Source organism: Rutidosis leptorrhynchoides, chromosome 7, assembly GCF_046630445.1.
Source record: "Rutidosis leptorrhynchoides isolate AG116_Rl617_1_P2 chromosome 7, CSIRO_AGI_Rlap_v1, whole genome shotgun sequence".
NCBI lineage: Eukaryota > Viridiplantae > Streptophyta > Magnoliopsida > Asterales > Asteraceae > Rutidosis > Rutidosis leptorrhynchoides.
In genome coordinates, this window is record NC_092339.1 from 143861598 (window position 1) to 143876457 (window position 14860).

At 36.0% G+C, this 14860-nt stretch overlaps 1 non-coding gene across 1 annotated transcript; it reads right to left on the reverse strand.

Annotated features, from left to right (window-relative positions):
- Positions 1–1658: 1658 nt before the first annotated feature.
- LOC139860811 (small nucleolar RNA R71) lies at positions 1659–1765 on the reverse strand. The gene has a single exon (XR_011763427.1). It is a non-coding gene; the product is annotated as a small nucleolar RNA R71 (small nucleolar RNA).
- Positions 1766–14860: the final 13095 nt, after the last annotated feature.

Sequence of the window (14860 nt, forward strand, 5' to 3'; positions counted from 1 at the left end):
AAAAGGGAAGACCGTTATAATTTTGGTATTAGCGAAAGTTAAAACCGGATTAAATCTCAATTTGAATAGTCGGGGTATAATTTAATTCGCTAAAACGAGATCTAACGAAAGTTAGATTTAATTTTAGTTAATTAAATCTTTATAAATCGAAAGATAAAATATAAGGATATATATTAAAACATCGTAATCGAACTTAAAAACAATCCATAATCCAGAGGGGACATATTTTATTAGCCACTACTTTACTTTATTTTAAATCTCATCAATTTCTCTTTTTACTACGTAGATAAATTTTAGTTACTTTTTACCATATTAATTTTTACCATATAGTAAATTTTAATTACTTTTTACTATTTTGCTATATTGCCATGAAAAACCTTATTTCTTCTATTTTGTAAAATTAGTATAAATTGTATTTTTACTTTCGTTAATTTAGTTATTTCATTTTAGTTAAATTTAAATTTCGTTCAATTAAGTAGTAAAGCATAATCCAAAACCTCCCTTTTAAATAGTTTAACTTTTAACAATTAAAAATCTTGAAAACTCCATTTCTCTGTGGAACGAACCGGATTTACCAAATAAAATATTACTATATGAATGGGACTAGTTGCCTATATGTGTGAAATCAATCCGAAATCATAAAAACGCCATACAATCACAACCAATTCGTGTAATAAATTCAATCCAAATCCGTTCAAAATAAAAGGACACGATCACGCACAGCGACTTTTTGGCGCCGCCGCCGGGGAAAGTTGGCAGTTAAATAAATAGATAATTTTTCTGATTCGTAGTAGTAGTTGGATTTGTACGTGGACTGGGTTATTGGAGCCAAACAGTACCCAATTATATTGGGACCAAACGAATCCTGCCCCTCTGCTGCATCTTTTGGCTATTCGAAACGTGGGCAAAATCAGAAGGAAAATCTGTTTGTTTAAAGGTTTTTATCATTGTTTTTATGTTATTCGATCCTCTCGTGGAAATTCATTTTCAAGAAAGTTCAATGTTTATATACTTTGTGAATAAATCCTTCAAGACTACATACAATTTAGTAATTGTATGACCCGTTCAGGAAATCCTAAACTCGTTGCACTTAATCCAGAACCTGAAAGAGGCTTGATCAAAAGATTAAAATAGGAAAAACAAAAAAAAATTAGGTAGTACTAGTAAACCGAAAACACCGAAAAATATCAAAAAAACAAGTAGGAAACATTAGTGGTCAACCAGAAATCAAAACTGAACCTGAAACCATCGTCATTAAAGAAGAAATGGCTGAAGTAACACCTGATCCAAATGATCTACCAATGTGGAATTCCAGACAAACTGCTCCCCCTCTCGCTCTTGCACCTATAAGAAGACCTGAAATTCAGGCTGAAAACTGGGAAGTCAAGGGGCAGTTTATGCACATGGTACGTGAGAACCAATTCGACGGAAGACTTAATAATAATCCGATAGAACATCTAGAAGCTTTTGAAGATTTATGTGAACTGTATAAAAACAAAGATGTTTCTTCAGATGCATTTAAGTTAAGAACTTTTCCATACTCGTTAATCGGAGACGCAAAAGCATGGTTGAAAGCATCAAAACCTGATTCTATCACAACTTTCAACGAATTAAGAGATAAATTCATTACCCAATTTTTCCCACCAGCAAAAGCTGAAAGACTTAGAACTGAAATCACCACTTTTAAACAAAAGTCGGATGAAACTCTTTATGATGCATGGGAAAGATTAAAAAGAATGTTACGAAACTGTCCGCAACACGGATTACAAAAAGGGCAAATAGTACAAACTTTTTATCGTGGTATTGATGAACATACTCGTGGTATATTAGATTCCTCCGCTGGAGGAGTATTTATGTACAAATCACCAAATCAAGCGTATGACATGTTAGAAGACATGTCAGTTCATACTTTTGAATGGACACCGTCTAGAGATCAACAACCTAGAAGGACGGTGGCAAGCCTTGAGAAAAATGAAGACAACAACACAACCATAGCTTCACTGTCGAATCAATTCAAAAAGTTTGGAAGAGAAATATAGAAAATAAATTCAACAGTTTTAGCATTGCAAGTAGGATGTGAAATCTGTGGACAGCCACATTTCACGAAAGATTGTGATATCAATGATCGGCCAATGAACTCAGTAGCACAAGTTAATTTTATGGCCAGTCAAAGACAAGGCAATTTTCAAGGAGGAAATTCTAATTATCAACCTGCAAACCCAGGATATCAAAACCCGAAGAATTTTGCTTTTCAAAGAAATGGACCACCTGGCTTTTTCAATAGAAACCAACCTCCATTTCCACCTCAACAAAATTTCCAACAACAACCGTTACCTCAATTACCGTATCAACAACAAAATCATAACACGCAACCAGTAGCGAAGAAATCTAACTTTGAAGAAGTTATGATGAATTTTGTCAAAAGTCAATCAGAAACAAATGAGCAAGTGAAGAGACAATTACATCAAGTCCAAACGGGAAATGAGCAAGTGCAAAGGAATCATCAAGCGTCAATTCAAAACCTTGAAAGAGATATGGGAAAAATGTCCCAATTGCTTGCTGAAAGGCAATCGGGAACTTTACCATCCAACACGCAACCAAACCCGAAGGGCAAGGAAACTCAAAATTCAAGTAATTTTTCACAAGTTAATTCCATAACTACTAAAAGTGGGTTAACCATTAACCCCGATCTTCCAAACCCTCATGCTCCTATTCCTGTTTCAAAAGACAAAGAACCCGTGGTGGAAGAAAATACGATGCCAACCACAAGTGCACCTAAAACTCAAAATCAACCACCATTGAAGGTATACAAACCTTCAATTCCATATCCGCAACGTTTGAAGAAAGATAAATTACAAGCACAATACAACAAATTTGCTGACATGATTAAGCAAATTTGTATAAATGTACCGCTTGTAGATGTTCTTGCGGGTATGCCGAATTATGGAAGATTTATCAAAGATCTCATAGCTGACAAAGGAAAATATGCAGAAGTTTCAACCACATTCCTTAATGAGGAATGCTCGGCAATTTTACAAAAGCAAAATTTGCCACCAAAACTTGGAGATCCTGGAAGTTTCATCATTCCTTGTCTAATGGGAGATTCAGTAATGTATGATGCATTAGCTGATTTAGGAGCGAGCATTAACCTTATGCCTCACTCTTTGTACTTAAAATTGAACTTAGGTGATTTAAAACCAACCAGGATGTGTATACGATTAACTGATAGAACTTACAACTATCCTATTGGCATTGCTAAAAACCTACCAGTTAAAGTAAATCACTTAATCTTTCCTGCTGATTTCGTTGTTCTTGAAATGGAAGAAGATAGTAAGGTTCTCCTAATTCTAGGGCGTCCCTTTCTAAATACTGCAGATGCAATTGTGCGCGTAAAAGAGAAAAATTTCAGCTTAGGTGTGGGGGAGGATAGAATTATATTGAACATAGATAAGGCTATGAAACACCCTATGTCTCCTGATGACGAATGTTTCCAAATAGACATTGTTGATTGTTGTATTGAGGAAGAACTACAAGAACTATTAAAAAATTGACACCTCAGAGTTCACCCCGATAGGTGAAGGTGAAGATTTTGATGTCGATATGGAGTTAGATAAGCTGTTGAAGGTATTCACTGATGAAGAATACGTAAAAGAAGAAATTCTCGGGGAAGATGAACCTTTTGAAGAAATTACCGATGGTAATAGGTTCCGGATAAAATCTTCCTTAGAAGAACCACCCACCTTGGAACTTAAAGAACTCCCGGAACATTTGGAGTATGCTTATCTCCAAGGAACGTCACAATTACCTGTCATAATTTCATCAAAACTTTCCGATGACGAAAAGGGTAGGTTAATGTCTGTTTTAAAAACCCACAAAAAGGCAATTTCCTGGAAAACAACTGATATTCTTGGGATTAACCCTACTTATTGTACTCACAAAATCCTAATGGAAGAAGATTTTAAACCCGTGGTACAAAGGCAACGGAGGTTAAACCCTAACATAAAAGAAGTTGTCAAAAAGGAGATCATCAAATTACTTGATGCCGGGTTAATTTACCCTATATCCGATAGCCCGTGGGTTAGTCCTGTGTAAGTAGTACCTAAGAAAGGAGGAACCACTGTTATTCTAAATGATAAAGACGAACTCGTTCCTACAAGAACAGTTACTGGGTGGAGAGTCTGTATAGACTATCATCGTCTAAACGACGCTACAAGGAAAGATCATTTCCCGCTACCATTTATCGACCAAATGCTAGAACGTTTGGCGGGAAAAGATTACTACTGTTTCCTTGATGGATTCTCCGGTTATTTTCAAATTCCAATTGATCCAAAAGACCAAGACAAGACCACATTTACTTGTCCATTTGGTACTTTTGCCTACCGACGAATGCCATTCGGATTATGCAATGCACCAGGCACCTTCCAAAGGTGTATGATGGCAATTTTTCATGACATGATTGAAGAAAGTATAGAAGTCTATATGGATGATTTCTCTGTTTTTGGAGACTCCTTCAAATCATGTCTCTCAAACCTTGAACGAATGCTAATTCGTTGTGAAGAATCAAATCTTGTTTTAAACTGGGAGAAATGCCACTTCATGGTGAAGGAAGGCATTGTTTTAGGACACAAAATTTCTCGAGCTGGAATGGAAGTAGACAAAGCTAAGATCGATGTTATTTCAAAACTTCCTACTCCAACCAATGTTAAAGGAATTCGTAGTTTCCTTGGTCATGCGGAATTCTATCGACGATTCATAAAGGACTTTTCCAAAATCGCTCGACCCATGACTAAAATTCTTGAGAAAGACAGTACATTCGATTTTAACGAAGAATGTCTAAATGCTTTCTCCATTCTGAAAGAGAAACTTACGAATGCACCCATTATAGTATCACCCGACTGGTCCAAACCTTTCAAGCTAATGTGCGATGCTAGTGATTTTGCGCTGGGAGCTGTTTTAGGTCAACGTCAAGATAACAAATTTCAACCAATCTACTATGCAAGTAAAACACTTACAAGAGCTCAGTTGAATTACACAACTACTGAGAAGGAGCTTCTTGCAGTAGTTTTTGCTTTCGATAAGTTTAGATCATACCTAGTGTTATCTAAAACAATTATTTATACCGATCATTTAGCCCTAAAGTACTTATTCAAAAAGCAAGATGTTAAACCTAGACTCATTCGTTGGATTCTTCTCCTACAAGAATTCAAAATTGAAATCAAGGATAAAAAGGGTGCTGAAAATCTCGCTGCGGATCACTTGTCCCGTCTTGAAAATCCTAACTTAGAAACACTCGACGAATCTGTTATTCACGACACTTTTCCAGACGAGTTCCTTATGAAAATTGAAACGGAAGAATAAATTCCATGGTTTGCGGACTTTGCAAATTATCTAGCCGCAGGAATTCTTGTTAAAAATCAAACTTATCAGCAAAAGAAGAAATTTTTCGCTGATCTGAAGTTTTACTTCTGGGAAAGCCCTAATCTCTTTCGTATAGGAGCAGATCAAGTTATTCGTCGATGTGTATATGGCAAAGAATCGCAACAAATTCTAGAGCACTGTCATGAAGGACCGGCTGGTGGACATTTCGGACCAAGCTATACAGCTAAGAAGGTCTTTGACTCAGGTTTTTACTGGCCTACAATTTTCAAAGATGCACACAACATGGTGAAAACCTGTGATGCTTGTCAAAGATCTGGAAATATCACCAAGAGAGATGAAATGCCACAACAAAGCATCCTAGTATGCGAAGTATTTGACATTTGGGGTATTGACTTCATGGGTCCATTCCCTGCTTCTAACAAATGAAAATACATTCTCGTAGCAGTCGATTACATTTCTAAATGGGCTGAAGCAAAAGCCCTACCCACTAACGATACTCGAGTTGTTGTCAGCTTTCTTAAAAACCTTTTCTCACGTTTCGGGATTCTAAAAGCATTAATCAGTGATCGTGGAACTCATTTTACAAATCAATTACTCGAGAAAGTACTTAAAAAGTACGGAGTTAATCATCGTTTCTCAACTTCTTACCACCCTCAAACGAGTGGCCAAGTTGAAAACACAAATCGAGGTCTTAAACGAATTTTAGAAAGAACGGTTAAGAATAATCCAAAAATTTGGCATCGAAAGCTAGATGATGTGCTGTGGGCATTTAGAACCGCATTCAAAACACCCATTGGTACTACTCCTTTCCGATTAATATATGGTAAGGCGTGTCATCTACCTGTCGAGGTTGAACACAAGGCGTATTGGGCACTAAAAGAATGTAATACAGACCTTGTGGAAGCCGGAGAAAATCGATTCTTTCAATTTCATGAATTAGACGAGCTAAGACTTCAAGCATATGAAAACTCGAGATCTTACAAAGAGAAAACTAAGAAATGGCACGATGCTTGCTTAAAAGAGAAGAAAACATTTGAACCAGGGGACAAAGTTCTAGTTTTTCAATCACGTTTTAAGTTTTCACCTGGGAAACTTAAGTCCTGATGGACGGGACCGTATGAAGTAAAACACGCATTTCTATCTGGATACGTAAAGTTATATGGCAAGAATGGTGGTACTTTTAATGTGAATGGTCATAGACTTAAATTCTATTATGAAGGGTTCAACAACACTGAAAGAGATGACATCACATTCTACCCTAAGGATAAATGAATACAGGGTAATTTTAGCTAACCACTCGCCTTCTTAAAACGTTTCAAAATATTTCAAGAGTGGAGCCCGATTGGTCTTTCCCTAGCAGGCACTAAAAAACTAGTCTTCTCCCTCCATTCTGAATTATTTTTTTTTTTTTTAGTTTTGTCTGAAATTAATATGCTTTTTAAATTTAAGTTTTGTGTGAATTTAAAAACAAAATTTACTTTATTTCATTAAGTTTAAAAAAATAATTTCTAAAAATTTGTCGTGAGTTAAACACTAGGTCGTAGAACCGAAATTGCTTTACCCAAGGACGGGGCGAAAAATTTTGTTATCATTATTTTAATATTATTGATCTAAAGTATGCCAAAAATATTATATGAATGTGGGGTAATATACCAAACTTCAAAAATATGAATATATGTTTGTAGTTTATATTATGTAAGGGTAAAAGACGCATTTTCAAATACTAGTATTAAGTTCAGCAAAAGCAACCAATTTTTGACGAAACATGTGAAAAGATGACGGAAATTTTAGGATGACGGTCAAATCAACTTCAACAGATTAAACAAATTTCGCAAGTTACGGCTTTTTAGCTAAAGAGGTTTTAACTTCCTTTCTATTCTAATTACCCTCGTGAATTTAATTTAGTCTGATTTCATTGCAAATGAGGGCATTGCATGATCTCAAGTGTGGGGAGGAGTAATAAATTCTCTCGGGTTTATACACTAGGCTTATTTTCTAAATTTTGTGAAAAATTTAATATTTTTTTACTAAATGAATTCAAATCTTGTTTAATATGTTTATGAACGATAAAACTAGGTGTTAATACCGAAATTATTGTTACCCTAAAATAAGGACATAAATTGAGAAACAACTAAAACGCTTGAATTTATTTTTTAGAAATAAAAAGGACGCATGAAAAAAGCCAAGTGTGGGGAGATTTGTCAATATATATGAACTGTTATCACATGTTTGTGCGAAGTTTATTGCAGGTACTTTTGTTTTGGGCTGTATAAATTTGTTTTACCCATTAAATTGTGAAAATTAAAGAAAATATGGATCTACACGATGAATCAATTTCATCATTAAAATGAAGTAAAGTCTTCGGAAAAAGAAACGCGCTTCTTGATTTAGGTCAGGAAGTTGTCGTCCAGACCAGTTGTAGAGTCTACAAAAAACCTTGAAAAGTTTTCTCAAAAATCAGCTGGAAATCCACGGACCTCAGCATCAAACAGGGTCGCCAAGTGGTCAGACTTATCCTATCCATGAGAGGATCTGTCTCGTAAAATGGGGAGGGCGCCGTGAAAATTAACTTGATAAGACTAATGAATCAGACCCTCAGAAAGAATAATCTCCTTAAAGATTAAAAATCATCATTTAAACCTGATATTACTCAATCCTTGAGATTGACCTTAAAGATTGAGAATTACAAACTCATGGAATTCAATGATATCTAAACTCGAGCTTGAACGATAAAATATTTTGATCAAATTAAAACCGATTTATTTTCTGAAAACCTATTTTCAATGCGTTCATTACCATTGAACGTAAAATCCTGAGAATTCATCAGAATTCATTAGGTCACCCGAACCAAATCGGGTGTCAACCGTATGAACGGTGGTTGCATAGCATGGTCGAAGATAGGACCTTGTGCCAGACCAAAAAATTATAGGGTGATCTTTGATATTTCTCCTACAAAGGATAGTAATTGCATCCGACATGTTTTTGGACCATAATCAAATGCATGTCATTAGACATTGCCTTAACAGTTGCTTGTTCAACGCTTTCCTTTACAACTGGATGGTAGTTTACCGAAAGGTAATATACGGAGCAAGTATACTGGAAGTGTGCTTTCCTAACACAAGGTAAGCAAGTGGGTGACACAAAACCGCAAGTTTTGAGCTAAAATTTTAAAATCTGAAACCCACACAACCCACAAAAACATTTTGCAACACCAATAAATGGTTAAATCGAAAAACTTATCTAGGGTAAAAGCTAGCATGAATTTTCAAAAGATCAAATATTTTCATAAAGATCCAATTTCCTTAAAGGATCTAAATTTTCATAGTCATGTGGGACTGTAAACCACATCGTTACTATCATTGTTCATACCGCCGTATTAAAATCACTGATGTATAAAGTGTGAGAATAAAAAAGTGATTCGAGTGAAGTGTGATTTTATTTCAAGTTATATATTGCTTGAGGACAAGCAACGTTCAAGTGTAGGGATATTTGATATTGCTCCAAACGAACATATATTTAGACGCAATATCATTCCATTATGTAATGTTTTTAATTGTAATTTCCTTATTTTTAGTTGTAATTGTTTAAATAAATAAGTGCGAAGACGAAAGACGCAAATCGCTCGAAAATGAAGATTTAAAGACAAAAACGAAGATTTAAAAGACAAAAACGTCCAAAATGCTCAAACGTACAAGTTACACTCCAAGTGGTTTAATTTATCGTTGAATAACGGCTAAAAATTGACAAGAGTACAAGCCGCGGAACGCAAAGTACAAGATATCTAAGCATACGAAAAGGCGTTCAAAAATCCGGAACCGAGACATGAACCAACTATCAACGTACAACTCAATGGAGCAAAAAATTACAAGTCAACTATGCACAAGAATATAATATAATATAAATATAATTAATAATAATAATAATATTATTATATATGAATCTAACAATCAACAAGATAATACAATCGATCAAGTGATGCAAGTGGCCATTTATTCAACTTTCAATCAATTTTCACAAATCAACTATACAATAGTGATGCAAGTGGCCTATAATTACGGAGCAAGTTTCAACTTCACAGACAACAAAGATTCCAATTTCAATAATGCTAGCTAATTTTCAAACTTCAAATAGTAATATAATTTGCCTATAAATTGAACGGAAGAAATCAAGAAAGAAACACAACACTACTTCAACAATAGCATTCGATCAAATTTCTTTTCTTTTTCAATTCACTTTTCACTTTCATATTAGATTATAGTATTTAATATTTTCTTTAAGTAGTAGTAGTTTGTGGTATAATTCAAGTTTACGGATGTTGTAGTACTGCTTTTCTACCATTCCAACTCGCTGTAAGTTTCCACTTTCCAACTTTGTTATTATATTTAAGTATCGATATTATCGTTGTTATTACTATTGTTATTATTATTATTGTTGTTGTTATTTTTATTGTTATCGTAATTATTATTATTATCGTTATTATTATCGTTATTTATTTTCATTATTGTCATCATTTATTATTATTATTATTATTATTGTACCCATGTCCACTTTATATAATTTATATTTTTACGCCGTTATAATGTCCAACTAAAAACCACAGTGGTGACTAAAATGTAGAACCTCTAGACAAATGGATTGAACCATTTATAATATTATGGTGTAACTTTGACTATTTTTAACATTGAGTTTAATCACCGACCCATTGTTATATAATTAGATATTTTCACCCCTATCACATAATTTATCAAATTAATAAGCAAAAGTGCATTAAATTTATATAAATTATGCTTCAACACCTCGGTGATCTAGACGGACATATGGACAACTTATTGACAACAATTTAGAAGTGTGATTCGGTGATTTGGGTAATATTATAGTTTATATAATCGTGTAATTATAAAAAGGGAAGACCGTTATAATTTTGGTATTAGCGAAAGTTAAAACCGGATTAAATCTCAATTTGAATAGTCGGGGTATAATTTAATTCGCTAAAACGAGATCTAACGAAAGTTAGATTTAATTTTAGTTAATTAAATCTTTATAAATCGAAAGATAAAATATAAGGATATATATTAAAACATCGTAATCGAACTTAAAAACAATCCATAATCCAGAGGAGACATATTTTAGTAGCCACTACTTTACTTTATTTTAAATCTCATCAATTTCACTTTTTACTACGTAGATAAATTTTAGTTACTTTTTACCATATTAATTTTTACCATATAGTAAATTTTAATTACTTTTTACTATTTTGCTATATTGCCATGAAAACTTTATTTCTTCTATTTTGTCAAATTAGTATAAATTGTATTTTTACTTTCGTTAATTTAGTTATTTCGTTTTAGTTAAATTTAAATTTCGTTCAGTTAAGTAGTAAAGCATAATCCAAAACCTCCCTTTTAAATAGTTTAACTTTTAGCAATTAAAAATCTTGAAAACTCCATTTCCCTGTAGAACGAACCAGATTTACCAAATAAAATATTACTATACGAATGGGACTAGTTGCCTATATGTGTGAAATCAATCCGAAATCATAAAAACGCCATATAATCACAACCAATTCGAGTAATAAATTCAATCCAAATCCGTTCAAAATAAAAGGACATGATCACGCACATCACCTAGTCTATAAGGTGAGTGGAGTAATTATACGTATGTGCATATGACGTATTTATTTGTGAATGGTATGGTATGAACCATCGAGCCGGTAGTGCCATAACATGTATGCGACAAGTGTCAAGTGTGAACCATCGAGCCGGTAGCACTATAAAATAAGGCGTGAACCATCGAGCCGGTAGCGTCGAAGTGTGAACCAAAGAGCCGGTAGCACTATAAAATCATGATGTGAACCATCGAGCCGGTAGCATCAAGTGTGAACCATCGAGCCGGTAGCACTATAAAACAAAGTGTGAACCACGAGCCGGTAGCACTATAAAAGAGTATGACTCAAATGCGTATGGTGTGAAGCATCGAGCCGGTAGCACCATAGCGTTATGGTTAACCATATGGGGGTTTGTTAATTGTTTAGCATCTTACATATGTAGATTGTGTGGAGTATATGCTAATGTGGGTTTGTGATATTGTACAACTTGTTAGTATTACGAGTATGATGACATGCTATCTGAGTTACAAGTTTGTATACGATATTGTGTAAGTGGTTGCAAGTAAGTAGGTTATATATGTATATGTATAACTATTGCACTCACTAAGCTTTAGCTTACCCTCTCGTTGTTTACATTTTTTGGTGCGAACACGGAGAAAGGAAAAGGGGTTATGGGGCATTAGATTCCCATGATGCATGCTAGTTAAAGCTTTTGGAAGATGACCTAATGCTTTTGGGTAGTTTAGCCCCCAAACCATGTTCGGGTGTAGTTTGGATTAAAACTATCATTTCAAATGGGTCGAACTTGTATTACATTTGATTAATGGCCCTAGTGCCTTTTGTAAACACTAAACTTGTTGTACATTTTAATGGGTTGTATGGAATGGTTTTTATCAATCCAATGGCACGTTAATGTTCGTTACTATATAAAAAAAATATTATCCGGTTGAATACGGGTTGGGTTGTTTCAAGTGGTATCACATGGTCTAAGGGATTTAGGCGATTTGAGATAGGTGCCTAGACTTAGACTTTATTGAGTATGCATTTTATGCGGGACTTGTAGGAGACGGGTCGGACCGGGGGATTTGTTAGTGCCTAGGTTTAGGTGGACTAACTATGCGCTAATTGTTTTGTGTTGTGTTTTATAACCATCAGGCGAGATAGACGTTGTACTAGCGAGTTAATGCGACATGCTCGCGTAACAATGATTAGCTACCATTGTTATGGGTTCAAATCATGTCAAACATGCGATGTATGATGATTGTTAAGCAAGATGGGGCGGTGAGGTGAACATGTATTTGTGTCATGTCTTTTCGTTCGTTGTTTAATATTTTTCGTTTTATAGAATGAAGATGAGAAATGGACACGATACCAATGAGGGAGGCACGAGCGAGGACGTTGAACTCACAGCCAAGGTTGAGGCCATCTTTAAAAAGCTAAAAGCGGAATTTCTCGACGATATCCGAAAGGTCTTCCAAGAATTGGTTGATGGGCAAGTAACCGAAATGATCAATGAGCGAATGAATGCCGCGATCGAGGAGGCATTAGAAGCTAGAAACATTCATCCTCGTGGTGAAGGGGGTGATGGTAATGGTGGTTATGGAAGGCGAGACTTCTACTACAAAAATTTCAAGGATGCTCAACCTCCTATGTTCAATGGGGTACGAGATCCGTTGAAAAGCACGTGTTGGATCTCCGACATCGAGGGGGCTTTTCGTATCACGGAATGTCCTCCCGAGAAAAAGACGAGATACGGTTCTAGCATGTTACGTGAAGAGGCCAAGTTGTGGTGGGACGATAAAATTAAGTTTTATGGTGAAGAGCAATGCATGAGCTTGACGTGGGAAGAGTTCAAAAAGGAATTTTTCAAAGAATACCGAACTCCTTCCGACCTTGATAAAATCCAGGACGAGTTGCACCATTTGCGACAAGGTTCAATTGACTTAGTTACCCTCAAGTCGACCTTTTTGGCAAAGACTCGTTTTTGCCCAGAGTATGTTGGCGATGATCACAAGTTGATGCTTGATTTTTATCGTACACTAAACGATGAGTTAAAGCGTAAGATTAGTCGGGGAATGGCTAAGTCTTTTGAGGAATTGTTTGAGTTAGCCCGGGGCTTCGAACCGGAAGTCCCAAAGCAAAGCGATTTCTCTTTCTCTAAGAGAAAATTTGAAGGTTCGAGTCACTCGAACCTTTTAAACAGAAAGTTTAACAAAGGGTCCGAAAGTGTTAATAGCGTGAAGAAAGGTGGTTCTTTGAGTTATGGGCCCACATGTTTTAATTATAATCAAAGGGGGCACCTGGCCCGTGATTGTACCAAGGCGTCGAGCAAACTCACTTGTTATAATTGTGGTAAAGAAGGGCACCGAAGGCCGGAGTGTCCCGATTTGAACACCGATCATGTTAAGAAGTTGGAGAAGACGGCGGGTACGGCTCGAGGACGTAATTATTTGATGACCCATGATGAGGCCAAGCAATCAAACGAAGTTGTCTCAGGTACTTTCATGGTTAACTCTAATTCGGCAAGGATCCTATTTGATAGAGGTGCTAATTTATCGTTTGTTTCTCCAAAATTTGTGCCTAAACTTAATAAGCCGCTAGCTAAGTTAAGTCATCCGGTAGAAGTTGAAATAGAGGATGGTAAGACGGTGCTAGGGGTTGATGTTTGTAATGATTGTGATATTGTGTTCGGTTCCGAAACGTTTAAAATTGATCTCATTTCGATGACTTTCGGTGAGTTTGATGTTGTCGTTGGTATGGATTAGCTCTATCATTATAGAGCCGATATTGCATGCTATGAAAAGTCTATTAGGGTAAAGACACCAAGTGGGGGATAACTAATTATTCATGGCGAGAGACGGAGAAGACTTGTGCCGATATGCACTCTTGCACGGGCACGCCGTTTTCTTAATAGTGGTGGTATGGCTTTTCTTGCTCATGTAGTTGATACTCATGAAGAGCCACCATCCATTCGTGAAATCCCGGTGGTTAGTGAATTCGAAGACGTTTTTCCGGACGAATTACCGGGTGTTCCGGCAGAAAGACAAGTTGAATTTCGCATTGAGTTGGTTCCGGGTGCTACTCCCATTGCTAAAACTGCTTATCGTTTAGCGCCAAACGAAATGCAAGAATTGTTAAATCAAACCCAAGAGTTACTTGAGAAGGGTTTTATTCGACCGAGTGCTTCACCATGGAGCGCTCCGGTTTTATTCGTGAAAAAGAAGGATGGTAGTATGCGGATGTGCATTGATTATCGGGAGTTGAATAAAGTGACGATAAAGAATCGTTATCCATTGCCTCGGATTGACGATTTGTTTGACCAACTCCAAGGTGCAACTTATTTCTCGAAGATCGACCTACGGTCTGAATATCACCAAATGCGGGTCCGTGAGGAAGATATTGAGAAAACCGCCTTTCGAACGCGTTATGGGCATTTTGAGTTTGTAGTTATGCCTTTTGGTCTTACGAATGCACCGGCGGCATTCATGGATCTTATGAACCGAGTGTGCCAACCTATGTTGGACAAGTCGGTAATTGTGTTCATTGACGACAAACTTGTCTATTCGAAAAGTATGAAGGAACATGAACATTATTTGCGTGGTGTGTTGAAGACGTTGCGGAAGGAGAAGTTGTATGCAAAATTCTCCAAATGTGAATTTTGGCTAATGGAAGTTCAATTCCTTGGCCATATCGTGAACAAAGATGGTATTCAAGTAGATCCAGGGAAGATTGAGACGGTAAAGAGTTGGGGACGACCGACTACGCCTACGGAAATCTGAAGTTTTCTCGGATTGACCTGTTTTTATCGTCGGTTTATCCAAGACTTTTCTAAGATCGCCTCTCTACTGACGAAGTTTACGAGGAAGAACGCGAGAT